The sequence below is a fragment of the Saccostrea cucullata genome, unplaced genomic scaffold (assembly GCF_032062105.1).
Source record: "Saccostrea cucullata isolate Sc308-1 unplaced genomic scaffold, CSIRO_AGI_Scuc_v1 ctg3801, whole genome shotgun sequence".
In the NCBI taxonomy this organism is placed as follows: domain Eukaryota; kingdom Metazoa; phylum Mollusca; class Bivalvia; order Ostreida; family Ostreidae; genus Saccostrea; species Saccostrea cuccullata.
The window spans coordinates 29254-42465 of NW_026932364.1; the positions used below are offsets into that span (position 1 = coordinate 29254).

At 36.0% G+C, this 13212-nt stretch overlaps 1 pseudogene; it reads right to left on the reverse strand.

Annotated features, from left to right (window-relative positions):
- Window positions 1-189: 189 nt before the first annotated feature.
- Window positions 190-2645, reverse strand: LOC134234979 (uncharacterized; annotated as a pseudogene).
- Between the last annotated feature and the right edge of the window lie 10567 nt (window positions 2646-13212).

Sequence of the window (13212 nt, forward strand, 5' to 3'; positions counted from 1 at the left end):
CTTTTAAAACAACACAAAACAATAAAATTTTATGTCAATGGATTTGAATTTTTTGCAACAAACAGTCAATCATACGAGACAAATCCAAACTTTTTAACTTAACAGGTAAAACAAACATTTTGCCATTATTTGAAGATGTGCTGACTCACTTCTTAATTGGCAAACAAGTTTTTATTGCATTGAGACAAATCAATCCAGGTTAATGTCTAAATGCAAATTATCAATGTCTTCATTGTCAGAACTCTCATATGATTCAGTGTATTCGTCAGTCTCCTCCTCTTCCTCCTCCGCAGACAAGTCCTCTAAAGTAAAGTGAAACAATTTTTCAATGCGTGTTTGAGAACATGATACACATTGACATATGCTGTAACACAAATCACAACAGGAATGAACTGGTTCCACTTCTTTTAGCTGCGACAATTCTGTTGCTTTATGAAATGGTGCCAGCATTGCAACACGTCTACAGGAGTAGTTTATTGTATTGGTTGTGTTACTGGTACTTTTACCAGCTTTATAGACTTCTTTCACTTCTTTCTCAACACCAATCATGGGATAAGAATTATGTAAGAGTAATGCTGTTGAACACTGTCCATCACGCCCGACACGGCCTATTTCTTGAACAAGGTCTACAATAGATTTGAGGCATCCATACAAAATGACATTGTAAAATCCTACAAGGTCAACTCCCATGCCCAAGGCACTCGTAGCCACCACAATTTTTAATTCACTAGATGGATCTTTTAGCGCTTCCATTATCTTTGACTTTTTCTTATCATCAGTTTCTGAGTGAAACATATCAATGCAGGTGCATTCAGGTAGTTCATTTTTAATGTACATGTAAATGTTAGAGGAATCTTTAATTGACATGCAGTAAATCAAAGTTCTTGGAAATGTTCCATCATGCAAACCTTCTATTATCCAGCCTAATGCCATTTCAATAGAATTTGGTATCTTTTGAACCACAATTTTTATGTTTTCTTTGTTTGGAGAAACACATTTTTCGATTATGTTCGTAGAAAAATTCAGGATTTTCTTTACACGTGAACTGATTTTCTGAGTACATGTGGCGCTTAGAGCAAGGACACTTGCCTCAGGGTACAAGGAACGCATTTCCCCTATGTAGGAAAACCATTTCCTAAAAGCTTTTTTTCCTCCTTCATCTTCTCCCCTAAAATTGAAGACATACTGTTACATAGCATTCACCTTGTACATGTTCATGTATAAGGGTAGGATAAAGTTTGTTTCTTGCTTTTTATAAACCTTAACAAAACTGCATTTATTCCAGAAATCAAGAAATTAATTATCTGCTGTTCCAGTTCTTTTAAAAATTATTTTTACTCTGATTAAATACAATATGTATGTATTGAAGAAGAATATATCAATATATGAAAGATGGAAATTATGTATGCTTACCATGTAGCTATAGTGTGAAATTCATCGATAACTATAGTGAAAACTTTAAACTTTTGACAAACTGATCTCCAGTGCTGATCTCCAACTAGCATCTCTGGGGCAGCGAAAAGGTAGTCAAATTCGCCCCGTTCAACAGCCGGATCCCTACAACCACCTCCTGAAAAAATGTACACATTGGCTTTAAGCAATGCCCAAACTTAATAAATACATGATGCAAATGCAAATGTTTTATGGACACAATTATAACAACTGGCATTATATCGAGACAACTTGCTAAAATAAAAAATATACCAGTTCCATTACCAGTACAGATAAAAATATGCATTAATTTACACATTTTTACCACAGGCGCTTGTTTCATGTATATTCATTGGTTATGGTATATTTAAGCTAGACACAATAACGGTTTGTTTGTTTAATATTATTATAATTCATATTACTGATCAAAAATTTTAATATTTGATTTCGAGTACACTCACTACACAAATGTGACAATTTACATGGAACTGAAAACTTGGCAATAATATATTAACTCTCACCTAAATAAGCCGCTTTTACGCCGCAAATTTGACTCAAACGTTCACATTGATCTTTCATCAAGGCTATCAGAGGCGAGCAAATGATTACTTTCTTTCCGTCGTTTTGTCCCAATTCTTTTTTGACTGGAACAAGTAACTGGTACGGAAGCGACTTTCCAAACCCGTAGGAAGAACTGCCATGCAGCCCTTGTATGTGAGGATAGCATCTAATATTCTCTGTTGTTCTGGTTTAATCGTGACTACATTAAAATACTTCAAACAGTTTTTCACGGCAACTTCGAGGTCAGCCATTATTCTTTGTATCTATTCAAATCGTTACCAAATCGAATCGTTTGAAAAACATAGAATTTATGTACATGTTTTGTGTCTTTTATATGCTTTTTATTCCTTTTTAATCACGATTATCAAAGAAAATAACCAATAATAAAAATATTACGATAAATGATAACAAATACACTCACTAATACAATCACGGCGTGGTAAGTACTTTGTGGGCGAAAGCAAAGGGTTATCAAATTGACGCGGGACCGGCTGATTAGCCGACATGTTTTGTGCAGAACATTCTGATTGGCTAATATTTCTCATAAATATTCGTAATATAAAGGTCGTTCGGACGTGACCCTCTATGGAGTTACTTCAGATCCTTTTGTGTAGCGATCTACGGGAGTGGATCAAAGGATTTGATTTTAATCAGATTGAATCTCACCATATGGCATGCCTCAACAAAGAGTGTTCTAAAATTTTAAGCATCTGCTGTGATTAGTTAATAAGAAAACTGTGACGAAAAATTTGTTATGCATGAAACGGACAAACACTCATAATGACAGGAAGTTGACATACGTTGGGATATATTTTTGGTTAAATCCGATCTCGGAACAAATTAACCTCTGTACAAGTGAAAATGTGGAAGCTTTTAAAATAACGATATCAAATTCCATGCTTCAAATTTACTAAAACACTATTTAGCATGGTTGTAAAACATGTAGTTGGTATTGCGATATAATGCCAAGCAATCGAGTTCATCAACATAACATGACGACTCTATTATTCAAAGATTCTTTATATAGGGTAAACTTATCAGACACAGATGCTCATTTATGATTTTCACTTTCTTTTAATTCTGTTTCTGTAAAAGAAAAGTTGTGTTTGGATCACTAACTCCTCGCGGTAAGTGAAATTCTAAGGAACAGGTTGAGGTAGTCTTTTCACACCAACTTCACAAGCATAGAATACTGTATATTATCTGTGCATTTTGGGAGCCCAGTTGGTGGGACTTGATCCGCTCCTGTGATGAAAGAGAGACGTTGATCCAGTGTGACTTGACTATTCCCATCTTCAAAAGATTGCGGAGTAAAAGGAATGTGTGTACAAAGATAGTCATACTCTTAATTCACTTTAAATGATTCTAATATCTCATGAAATATCATCTTAACAAATTGAAAAGTTCAAGTTGAAAAAGTTACTTCCCTCTAACATCCTGCATGAATAACTCCCAGCAATATACCGTCTCCTCTTCTTGTGATCCTTTGTTTGATCACATCTCAGACAAAATTATCTCGAGGAAAGACTCAAATTTTCCCTTGGTTAATGGTAAACAATGGTGACAAAACAGAGATCTGAATTGCTTATAGTTTGCTGCAACTAACCCTAGAAATAACAACCATGTGAGGATTTCTTTTTTCATCTCAGCTAAACTCTACGTCGATGATAAGGCCTCGTCAAGCCACAAGTAGCATCATACAGTCAACGAACAAATGCCCTACCTGATGGTATAGCACTAACATAAAAATTTAACAACCCTGTTAGTTTTTGTAATTCTGTGAGGGTAGCCTTCTTTTTAGCCAATATAATAATAATAATAATAATAATTCTTTATTTAAAGAAGGTAACCCGATTAGTGCACGCACTATTCTTCACCGGGGCCTTCTATAGACAAAATATCAATATACATACATACATATAAATATACAAAATCAATAAATAATCATAAGCTATTTCTACATTGTTTTACAAATTTTTTGACTTGATGCTTGAAAGCATTGAGTGTTTGAGACATTCTTATATGTACAGGTAAATTATTCCATAAGATAGCACCAGAGTATTGAAAGGAGTTCTCAAAGAGTTTACATTTATGAGATATAGCCTTTAACTTAGTCAGTGGACACAATTTTTACTGTGGAATTTTTATTGTCATCTTAATAGTATCAATTTCTAACCCAAGAAAAGTTCAAACTGGAGTAGGACCTATTATTTTTCCTGAGCTAATGGAACACCTAGGTCTGAGCTAATGAGCTAAATCACGACATTAAGTTTGCACAGTCCTGAGTGCCTGCTTATCCGTATAACAAGAAGTCATCTAAATAGTGTACGACATTACTTCTTCCTGACTTTTCCCAAAGGGCCCACTCTAGAAATGTTGAAAAAAATTCAAACATAGTGCAGCTTATTGCACAGCCAACAGGTAAACACATGAAAATCAACTTTACCTTGGATTTTAAAACCTAACAAGTCAAATTCCTCAGGATGAAAAAGTGACAATGTGCTTTTTATGTCCAAACGTGCAATCAAAGCTCCCCTCCCCATCTTAGCAAGGGTAACATCAAAGGAATTATAATTTACAGAGCAATCATCTTTATCAACGAAGGCATTTACACTAGACCTTGCTGAAATGACAAATGATGAGTAAGTCTAAAGGATTCATCCTTCTTGGGCACTTGACCTACTGGTGATAGCCTAAGATTAACTAAAGGTGTAGAAGGAAAAGGTCCTGCCACTTTACCTAAACAAATTTCTATATTGATTAGTTGAATTGCTTCATGCTATAGGCCCTCTAATGATCTGAGGTTGTGAAAATCTGTTGCTCGTCTCGGACCTTTGTAACCAAGTGTTATACATGAACCTTGTGAAAACCCTTGAATTAATTCGTGTTACGTGTGTTGGTCTGGATGAAGTCTTAAATAATCGTTTAATTGTGAAATCTGAATAGGGGAAGTGGCTCTGTTACTAATGTCTGAATGGCTGCACTGGTTTTGTATTGTTTGGCTTTAATCTGTTTCAAACGATTTGTAGGTAAATATCTTTAATAAACATTTAATAGACCGATGGTTGAGTGAACATCGCATGCATAGATTCCTATAAAAATGGTCTTTGTAAACAAGATCCCCGAAAATTAAAATCATAGCATTTGTTCCCTTGATTTTTAGTGTTATAATTGTTGTGTGTTGCAGGGGACTACATATAGACAATAACCATAATTCATGGTCGACGTTAGTTAAAGGAATGTTGGAGTTCTGTCCTTTTCTTTGGATATCGTAATCAGGCCAACGAAGTTCAAATGACGTACTAGCGCCTAAACGGATTGTGTGTATATATACTTTAATAGGGCAGTGGCAGTCACTTATATATAGACGAATATATACTCAGCGACTTAAAAACGCCTATTATAATTGTTTTTATTGTCATTTGTATATAACGTTACATGTTGTAGGAAATTTAATAAAAATCTTAATTTGTTCGTTTAATCTCTTCATTTCCAATACAATCAACGAGTTTGTTGACCGCGTTTTTTCAAGGCAAGCAGTTAAAATTACACGGTCAACATTTTTTCCCTTTTTGATCAGTAACGTGTATGACCACCATTTAGAACTAAACAAGCTCTCAAGCGGGACCTCATGGATTGGCATACAGCTCGAATTTGTCTCATAGGAATGTTATTCCATTCTTCCTGTAGAGCCTGTGCTAATTCTGGCACGCTTGCGGGTTGGCGTTGACGTCTTTTTAACCGTCTTCCCAGTTCGTCCCACACGTGTTCGATGGGATTAAGGTCGGGAGATCTAGCTGAGAGTTCCAAGATGTTAACTCTATTAGCGTGTAGAAAGTCCATAGTAATGCGGGCTGTGTGTGAACGCGCGTTGTCCTTCTGAAGCATCAATGGATTATTGACAGTCTGATGACGTCGGATCAGTGGAAGAAGTTCCGTAAGTAGTACCTGATCAATATAGCGCCTGGCTGTTAGAGTGTCCCTCAATATGATCAAAGATGACTTGAAATTTTGATTGATTGCTCCCCACACCATAACGCCACCTCCGCCGAATCTGTCATGCTGAATGACACAGTTTGCAGCGAAACGTTCATGACGACGCCGGTTAATCCGTTGCCTGCCATGAGCATGGGATAAGTTGAATTTCGATTCATCGCTGAACACTACATCACGCCAGTTTCGACGATTGGCAAGCATATTCCGTGCCCATATGACGCGCAATTGTCGATGGCATTGAGAAAGGACATTACCTTTCAATAGACGTCGACACAATATTCCATGTTCTTTCAATCGTCGTCTCACGGTTCTGGGATGGATGTGTCTCCCATGACGCCCTATTACATTTTTCGACGTTGAAACAGACGTTAAAAACCTGTCGCGCAGATGACGTTGCCTAATGAAGACATCTTGACGCCTCGTTCTTACGCGTGGCTGCCCACTTCGCGGACGGTCCTTGACACTTCCTGTGGCCCGATATTTCCTCAGCAATCTTGTTATTGTAGATTGGTGCACATTGATGCATCGTGCGATATTGCGATGCTTTAACATAGCGTCAACAAGACCAAGAATGGCATACTTCTGTTGCTCAGACAGCCTTGGCATTTCAGTCAACGGTTGGAATGACGTCAACTCTTGATATTCGGACTGAAATAGTGTAAGTTGCACGTATACGTGACGAGAGATGAAAAAAATCCTTCGTTCACCACGTGGGCGACTTTAAGTAAAGTGAGCAAGGGTGAGACGGTCTGAGTTACGGATGAGTGATTTCATTTTTCTATGATATGGATACATGCCAAAATGTTTAAAACACAATACATAGGCAAAATATTAGATAATCAAAATTGTGAATTTGTTCTATTTTACATTTTCATATAGGCGTTTTTAAAGTCTTTGAGTATACAAGAAAAAGATTTGTCCAGACTTGGTTATCTGTTATAGTCTTGACCTTGTTCTTTTGGGTTATTGCCAGATTGCCCTCTTCAAATTAGAAGTACTGCATTTCGTCATCAGGGTCTGAGGAATTAGTCGCCAATCTTGCTAGATTTACGTATTGCCCGCTTGAAATTTGTACTTTGATCTTAATGGAGACATAACATCCCAGCTCAAAACTATAACTGGGCACCAGCCCTGCATGATGTTCATTCACCTCCGAAAAATCTTCACGAATTGAATCAAATCATCTTAATCTTGCCCATTTTGGTCACAAACAGAAGGATCCGTGACTACAACAGGAATACTGTAAACCAACTTTTATTCGCAGTGACATTATTTTCCAGGGATAGACTAGTTCTTGACGATTAATTTTCGCGATCAAGGCTTTCTGGATCTGTTTTTAATGGAGTTTTATGAAGAGACTTACTTTTACATTCGACAGCTGACTTTTACATTTTAGTAATTGGTGTTGACTATGTATAAATTGTAAAAGTCAGTCGTCGATTGTAAAAGTAAGTCTCTTCATAAAACTCCAATAGTCACATACACTTAAAGGACCGCTTCAGGGCGAGAAATATTCGCGAAGAAGATGATCCCGCTAACCTTTTGAAAATTTCTCGCACGCGAATAAAAGTTGGTTTACAGTAGGTGACGGTTGAGATTCCCTATCGGCTATCCTTATCTAGATTGCATCGGTTATAGCCCTCTTTTGCGAGTCGGACAGAATTGCCGGTTGTCCTTCGTTTGATATCTGTGCCCGAGACGACATGGGGACGTGACGCTCACCGGCCGCGGCCTACGTCGGAGGTTTGTTGTGTGGTTTAGGCCTATCCGGTGCCGCTGGCCGTGTCTTGGAAGAAGGATGTATAGTTAACGAACAATATTCAATCTCAAAGTCCCTAAAACAAGTATCCACTTCTTGAATATATTGTATCACAGTACTCTTGAAGTTTTTCCTTCAGGACTTTCAATATCTTAGTTAGGAGGAACGAAAGAGGCTTGGTTTTACATTTACTGCAATCTGATTAAAATCAGATCCTCTATCCGCTCCTTTGTTTGTTTTTATACCCCCGCAAACGAAGTTTAGGGGGGTATATTGGAATCACCATGTCCGTCTGTCTGTCCGTCTGTCTGTAGACAAGATTTTGTCCGGACCGTTTCTCAGAAATTTTCTTGCACCCTAACCAATTTATGATTATCGAACAATGTTTGATGGGCGTATCATGCTGTAGCAAGGCACTATATTAGACAATAGTGAATACCTCTTACTAGATCCATAAAATATTTCTGAATTGGCACCGCTGAAAAACCCAGCGGGGGTATTTGTCCCTATTGGACAGTTCTAGTTTTTATTGTCGCTACACGAAGTATCTTGTTCACTACAAATTGTTTACCAATCATTATCAGCTGGACTTGCAAAGAGCTTTTCCACTCCAAAAACTGAACAATTTTTATCAGTACTGTACATTGATTATAACATAAATCACCACATTTAGCAGTCCCTATTTCTAATTCAACCAGTTCCCTTTCATCTAAAAATGGCATTATCATTGCAGTTCGTCTACATTCGATCAGTGGTTTTCATTTTTTTTTTTACTTCAGCATCCACTTGAAAATAATAGGAATCATACAAAATTAGGGCAATAGATTTTTGCGATCACGCCGAATTCAACCAATTTCTGTTATTAAGTCTACAACACTGACAGGTGAACAATAAATAATGACATTGTTAAAATTAACACAATCAATTCCCATGCTGAAAGAAGTTGTTACTTTAACAAGTTTAATATCACTAATTGGATTTTTCAACTCCTCAATAATTTCATCCTTACTTGAACTTGGAGTCTCTGATTGAAACAATGCAACAACCCTATAATCTGGAATTTCTGTAACAAAAAAGGCATACATACTCGATGCATCTTTAAAATATTTTCAAAACAAAAGACTTTTTGAAAATTTTGAAAAGATTTTCTACCGTTAAGGCATCTATAATCCGATTGCTAAAACAACTCATGAATATTCTTAGATCAAAATTCACCAGCATCTTCATATGGACTTCCTTTTTCTTTCCCTTTGGTTGCTTGGGGTTGGTCTTGGTAATTTTATTTGCAGGACCTCATTGGGCAACATCTTTAAGCAGTGTTCTTTGAACATTCTCTCTGCTTTTTCTCCCTCTGATTTACTTCTATGATGTTGACATCAATTTCTGGCGTCTTGGCAGCATGGAGAATGGTCCTCATGCTTCTTTCTTAATTTTCTTTTACAAGATGTGCACTGCCATGAGAATCCAGAATGTTATTCTATAGAGTGTCTGTTTATGGAGTATATGTACTCTGATTGGAAATCACATATTTTGCAGAAATATGTGGTGATTTGTAAAATAGAAATAGTCATATAATATAACAATTATCAAACGCTTTATATCATTTCATAATCTCTAAATTTTTTTGGTAATTTTCTTTTTCTTTAACTGCCAATGAGTGTTTCTTCAGATTCTCTTTAAGCGACAATAGAAAAACATTTACTTGAACCCTCAATGTATCTTTGTAAGAATTTTTATGAAGTTTTGGAATCCAATATTAAGGGTAATTCAAATTTATTTTGGCTCTGCGGAATATTGAAAATATTTAAAAATGACACGTGCTTATGTAGAATCATCCTTAGAAAGGAAAGTATGGATGGGTATATGTAGGATTACCATTTGTAGAATTAAATCCAAATTCTTTTAATAAAATACAATTTACTGTAAACCAACTTTTATTCGCGTGTGAGAAATTTTAGCGAAGTTCGGGAGAGCCTTGTCATCGCGAATATTTCTCGCCGCGAACCGATCCTTAAAGTGTTATTTGTTTATAAATAATAGATCCAAAAAGGTGTGATCGCGAAAATAATCGACGTGATCTAGTTAACCCTTGTTCAATCGCGAACTTAAGTTAAGTCGTCGCGAATAAATAGAGATACATTTAATCCATGCTGACTTTCGTTTTTGTGTGCTGCTCGTCTATGTGTGTCTAGTTTTCGTTTCGCACTGTCTATAAGTGCGTCATATCTTTTCTAGAGGAAATTAAGTCTATGAAGTTCACTAATGGTGTCATGGGTTCTGGTTCGTGTGTGAATCTTTAAAATTTCCAATATCCTGGACTAACTTCCTCTCCACTTCCTGAAGACTGTTAAGGTCACCCTTGTTTTTGTCTACACACTGAATCATATAGTCTGTGCGATCCCACAAAATTGAGAGTTCAACGGTATAGTGTTTGACCTTGTCCTCATTTTTTTGTGGCTTTCTCAGTCAACTCTCTTATTCTAAATTCTGGGTGGAAAAGTCATGTAGTGATTTTCTTTGAAGGTGTTTGCATGCCTGGTCAACTTCTCTTAGATTTTGTAAGGAAGTTTTGACACAATTGGGTTCACTCCACTTGATGAGTCAAAGTATGCGAAGAGCGAAGAGAGGTGCGGAATTTCCATTGCTGCTTCCATTTCTGACACAATGTCTACAAGGTCGTACAACCGTTTGTTGTCTTAATACTGAGTTTCAGGAAGGCTGAAAGTTTGTTTTTAAGTGCTTCGATCATCTCAGGTCTACCATATCTGTCTTCCACGTGTTTCCATAGTCGGGCTAAAGCAACTTCAGGATTCACACTGGCGGTCCTTATGCTTTGTGCATATCTCGCTGATTCTGGTCCCAACCACTTATTCAATAGTTCTAACTCTTCCAAGGATGTTTAGTTCAGTTCACTCCAACTGTTTTTTAAAACTCGTTTTCCATCCTGTGAAGTATTCTGGGCGGTCGTCAAATTTTGTGAGTCGACACCACAATAAATCTTTCTTCGCAAGGACACATCATTAAAAACAATATCTCAATATAAAACATGCACAATAAAAATATGACGAGAGCGGGTTTCCATATTTTTGGTGTAGGAGGTGTTGTTCAATCGAAATTATTTCCATGAGTAAATAAACAAACATAAAAATAGTAAATCCCTTGCAATTTTACAGTTGTATTAATAACGCAATAATCAATCAATTGTTGCAATTAAATTTAACGATCAAAACAAAGACAGACAAAAAACGCGCCAAGTGCGCCTTGACTCACTCAAAACGACAGTTTAAAAATTGCATGACTAGAAAACGAATATTATGCATTGCCTACACATCAAAATAAATGAAAAATCACGAATATTATACCGGGTACTTCATAGGTGGCTTTACAGACAGTACAATAAGCTGGGTTCTGGAACCCACGAGGTTCACCGTATACAACGGGTAACGCGGGGGAGTCGCTAAAAAGTATGGGGGAGTCGTTTTCAACGTATGGGGGAGTAGATTTTCACCGCTTCGGAGTAAGAGGAGATGTGGGTCACGTCTTTTTTCGGTATATATAAGATGTTTTTACAAAAAACAAATATCCCACGGAAGATGGCAATAGTTAAGCTTTATCGTGGCCATTTGTCCGGCTATCATATACGTCTAGTTTTCTCAAACGCTTCGAAACTATTTGACAGTTTTCATATTTACGTTGATCGGATAGTAAAAACATGCACGATTTGCACAATCTAAGGCTTGCGTAGGGATTCTCACATTAAAAACAGCGAAAGAAAACGTTTATCTTTTAAATTCAACAACTTAAACTTGACTAGACTTTATAAAAATTAATAATTAAGACTTTTTCTCTTCAGACAGTAACGGTTACGTAGGGGGGAGTCGTTTATGGGAAAGCACATCGCAGGGGGGAGTCGCAAAATAAAGTCAAATGCATATACTTGGTGTTGTTTTCATCTCTTTTATACTGCCAATGCCTTTTTATTTACTCGTAGATATCTATAAATCTATGTTTGGTTATTTACTTTATAATCTGAAGTTACGAAAAGAGATTTTTTTCTGTGGCTTTATCAGTTCAAGAAAACAATCAGCAATTTAGATTACATGAACAATTGGATTATATATCACATGTGCTTGGGCACAGGACAACCACCACCCCCCCCCCTCCTTCAGTATGTTTTGTTCGTATATGTATATCACAAAAATTCAATTCAAGAATTCACGAACCCTCACTTCCAATATGAAAGCCTCTCCATTAAAAAAAGAACAACCTGATTAATAATTTGGAAAATTTCTTAATAATATCAAACATTTTTATGCCCCCGTAAACGAAGTTTCGGGGGTATATAGTTTTTGTTGTGTCTGTCTGTCTGTCTCTCTGTCTCTCTGTCCGCAAAAACTTTAACCTTGCCCATAACTTTTGGTTTAGTGAAGCTATGATATTCATATTTCACACGTGTATTTTTTGTGACAAAACCTTTTTTGGGGTACCACCAAATTTGACCTTTTGACCTTGACCTTAGAGTTTGACCCACTTTTAAACAAAATTTTTGAAGTTTTACTTTGGCCATATCTTTTGAACAGTATATACCAGGACAAAAATACTTGAAATATGTATTGTTTGTGAAAAGACCTTTCATTTAAGGTGGTATGGGATACCAAACGAAATTTCTCCTATATATATTTATTTACCCAAATTAGGAGGATTTGAAATGCCATCACGCTTCAGTATGTTAAATCGTAATTTTAATAATTTTTTTTATTATTTTAATGAGAAATACAAAACTGATTTTTTATCATATAATTCTTATATCAAAAGCTTAATATTATAGGCAGGAGTTTTTTAATATCAAGTGTATATAAAAACAAAAATGACAAGAAATATGTCTTCGTATTTTTTTTTTTAATTTAAAAAAAATAAGCGTAAAAAACTGGGAAAACTTCATTTCTTGAAAACAGACGGATATAATTGCATGAAAATCTACAATTAGAATGTATGTTAATATGTCGGCAAATTGAAATAAAGAAATTGAAAAAAATATATATAAATGGAAAATATCAGATGCATTTAAATATTTTTGGATTAAAAGATCCGAACGGAAGAGTTATCTTTCTTTATTTTCCAGGGGTTGAAAAAATCTGGGTGCTATTTAAGAAATGATTCAGCATTTTATCACCAATATAAAAAATCGCACTTTCTTTCATTGGTAGTTTTTAACTTAGAACTGTTTTGAAGACAATGCCTGGACAATCGCTTTCAAAACGTGTCTCATTCAGATCGAGCCATTACATTCATTTAAAAGTATTCGGACTATATCCAAACAGCTAGCTGATTTGTGACCAAACAGTTACTTCTTGAATAAAATAACAAAGAAGACCAGCCCTGGTTAACGTGATAATTGATTGGTAATTATTAAGCACAATGTGAAATCCTCATACTTATCCATGCCTCATCGCACATCTGGGGTA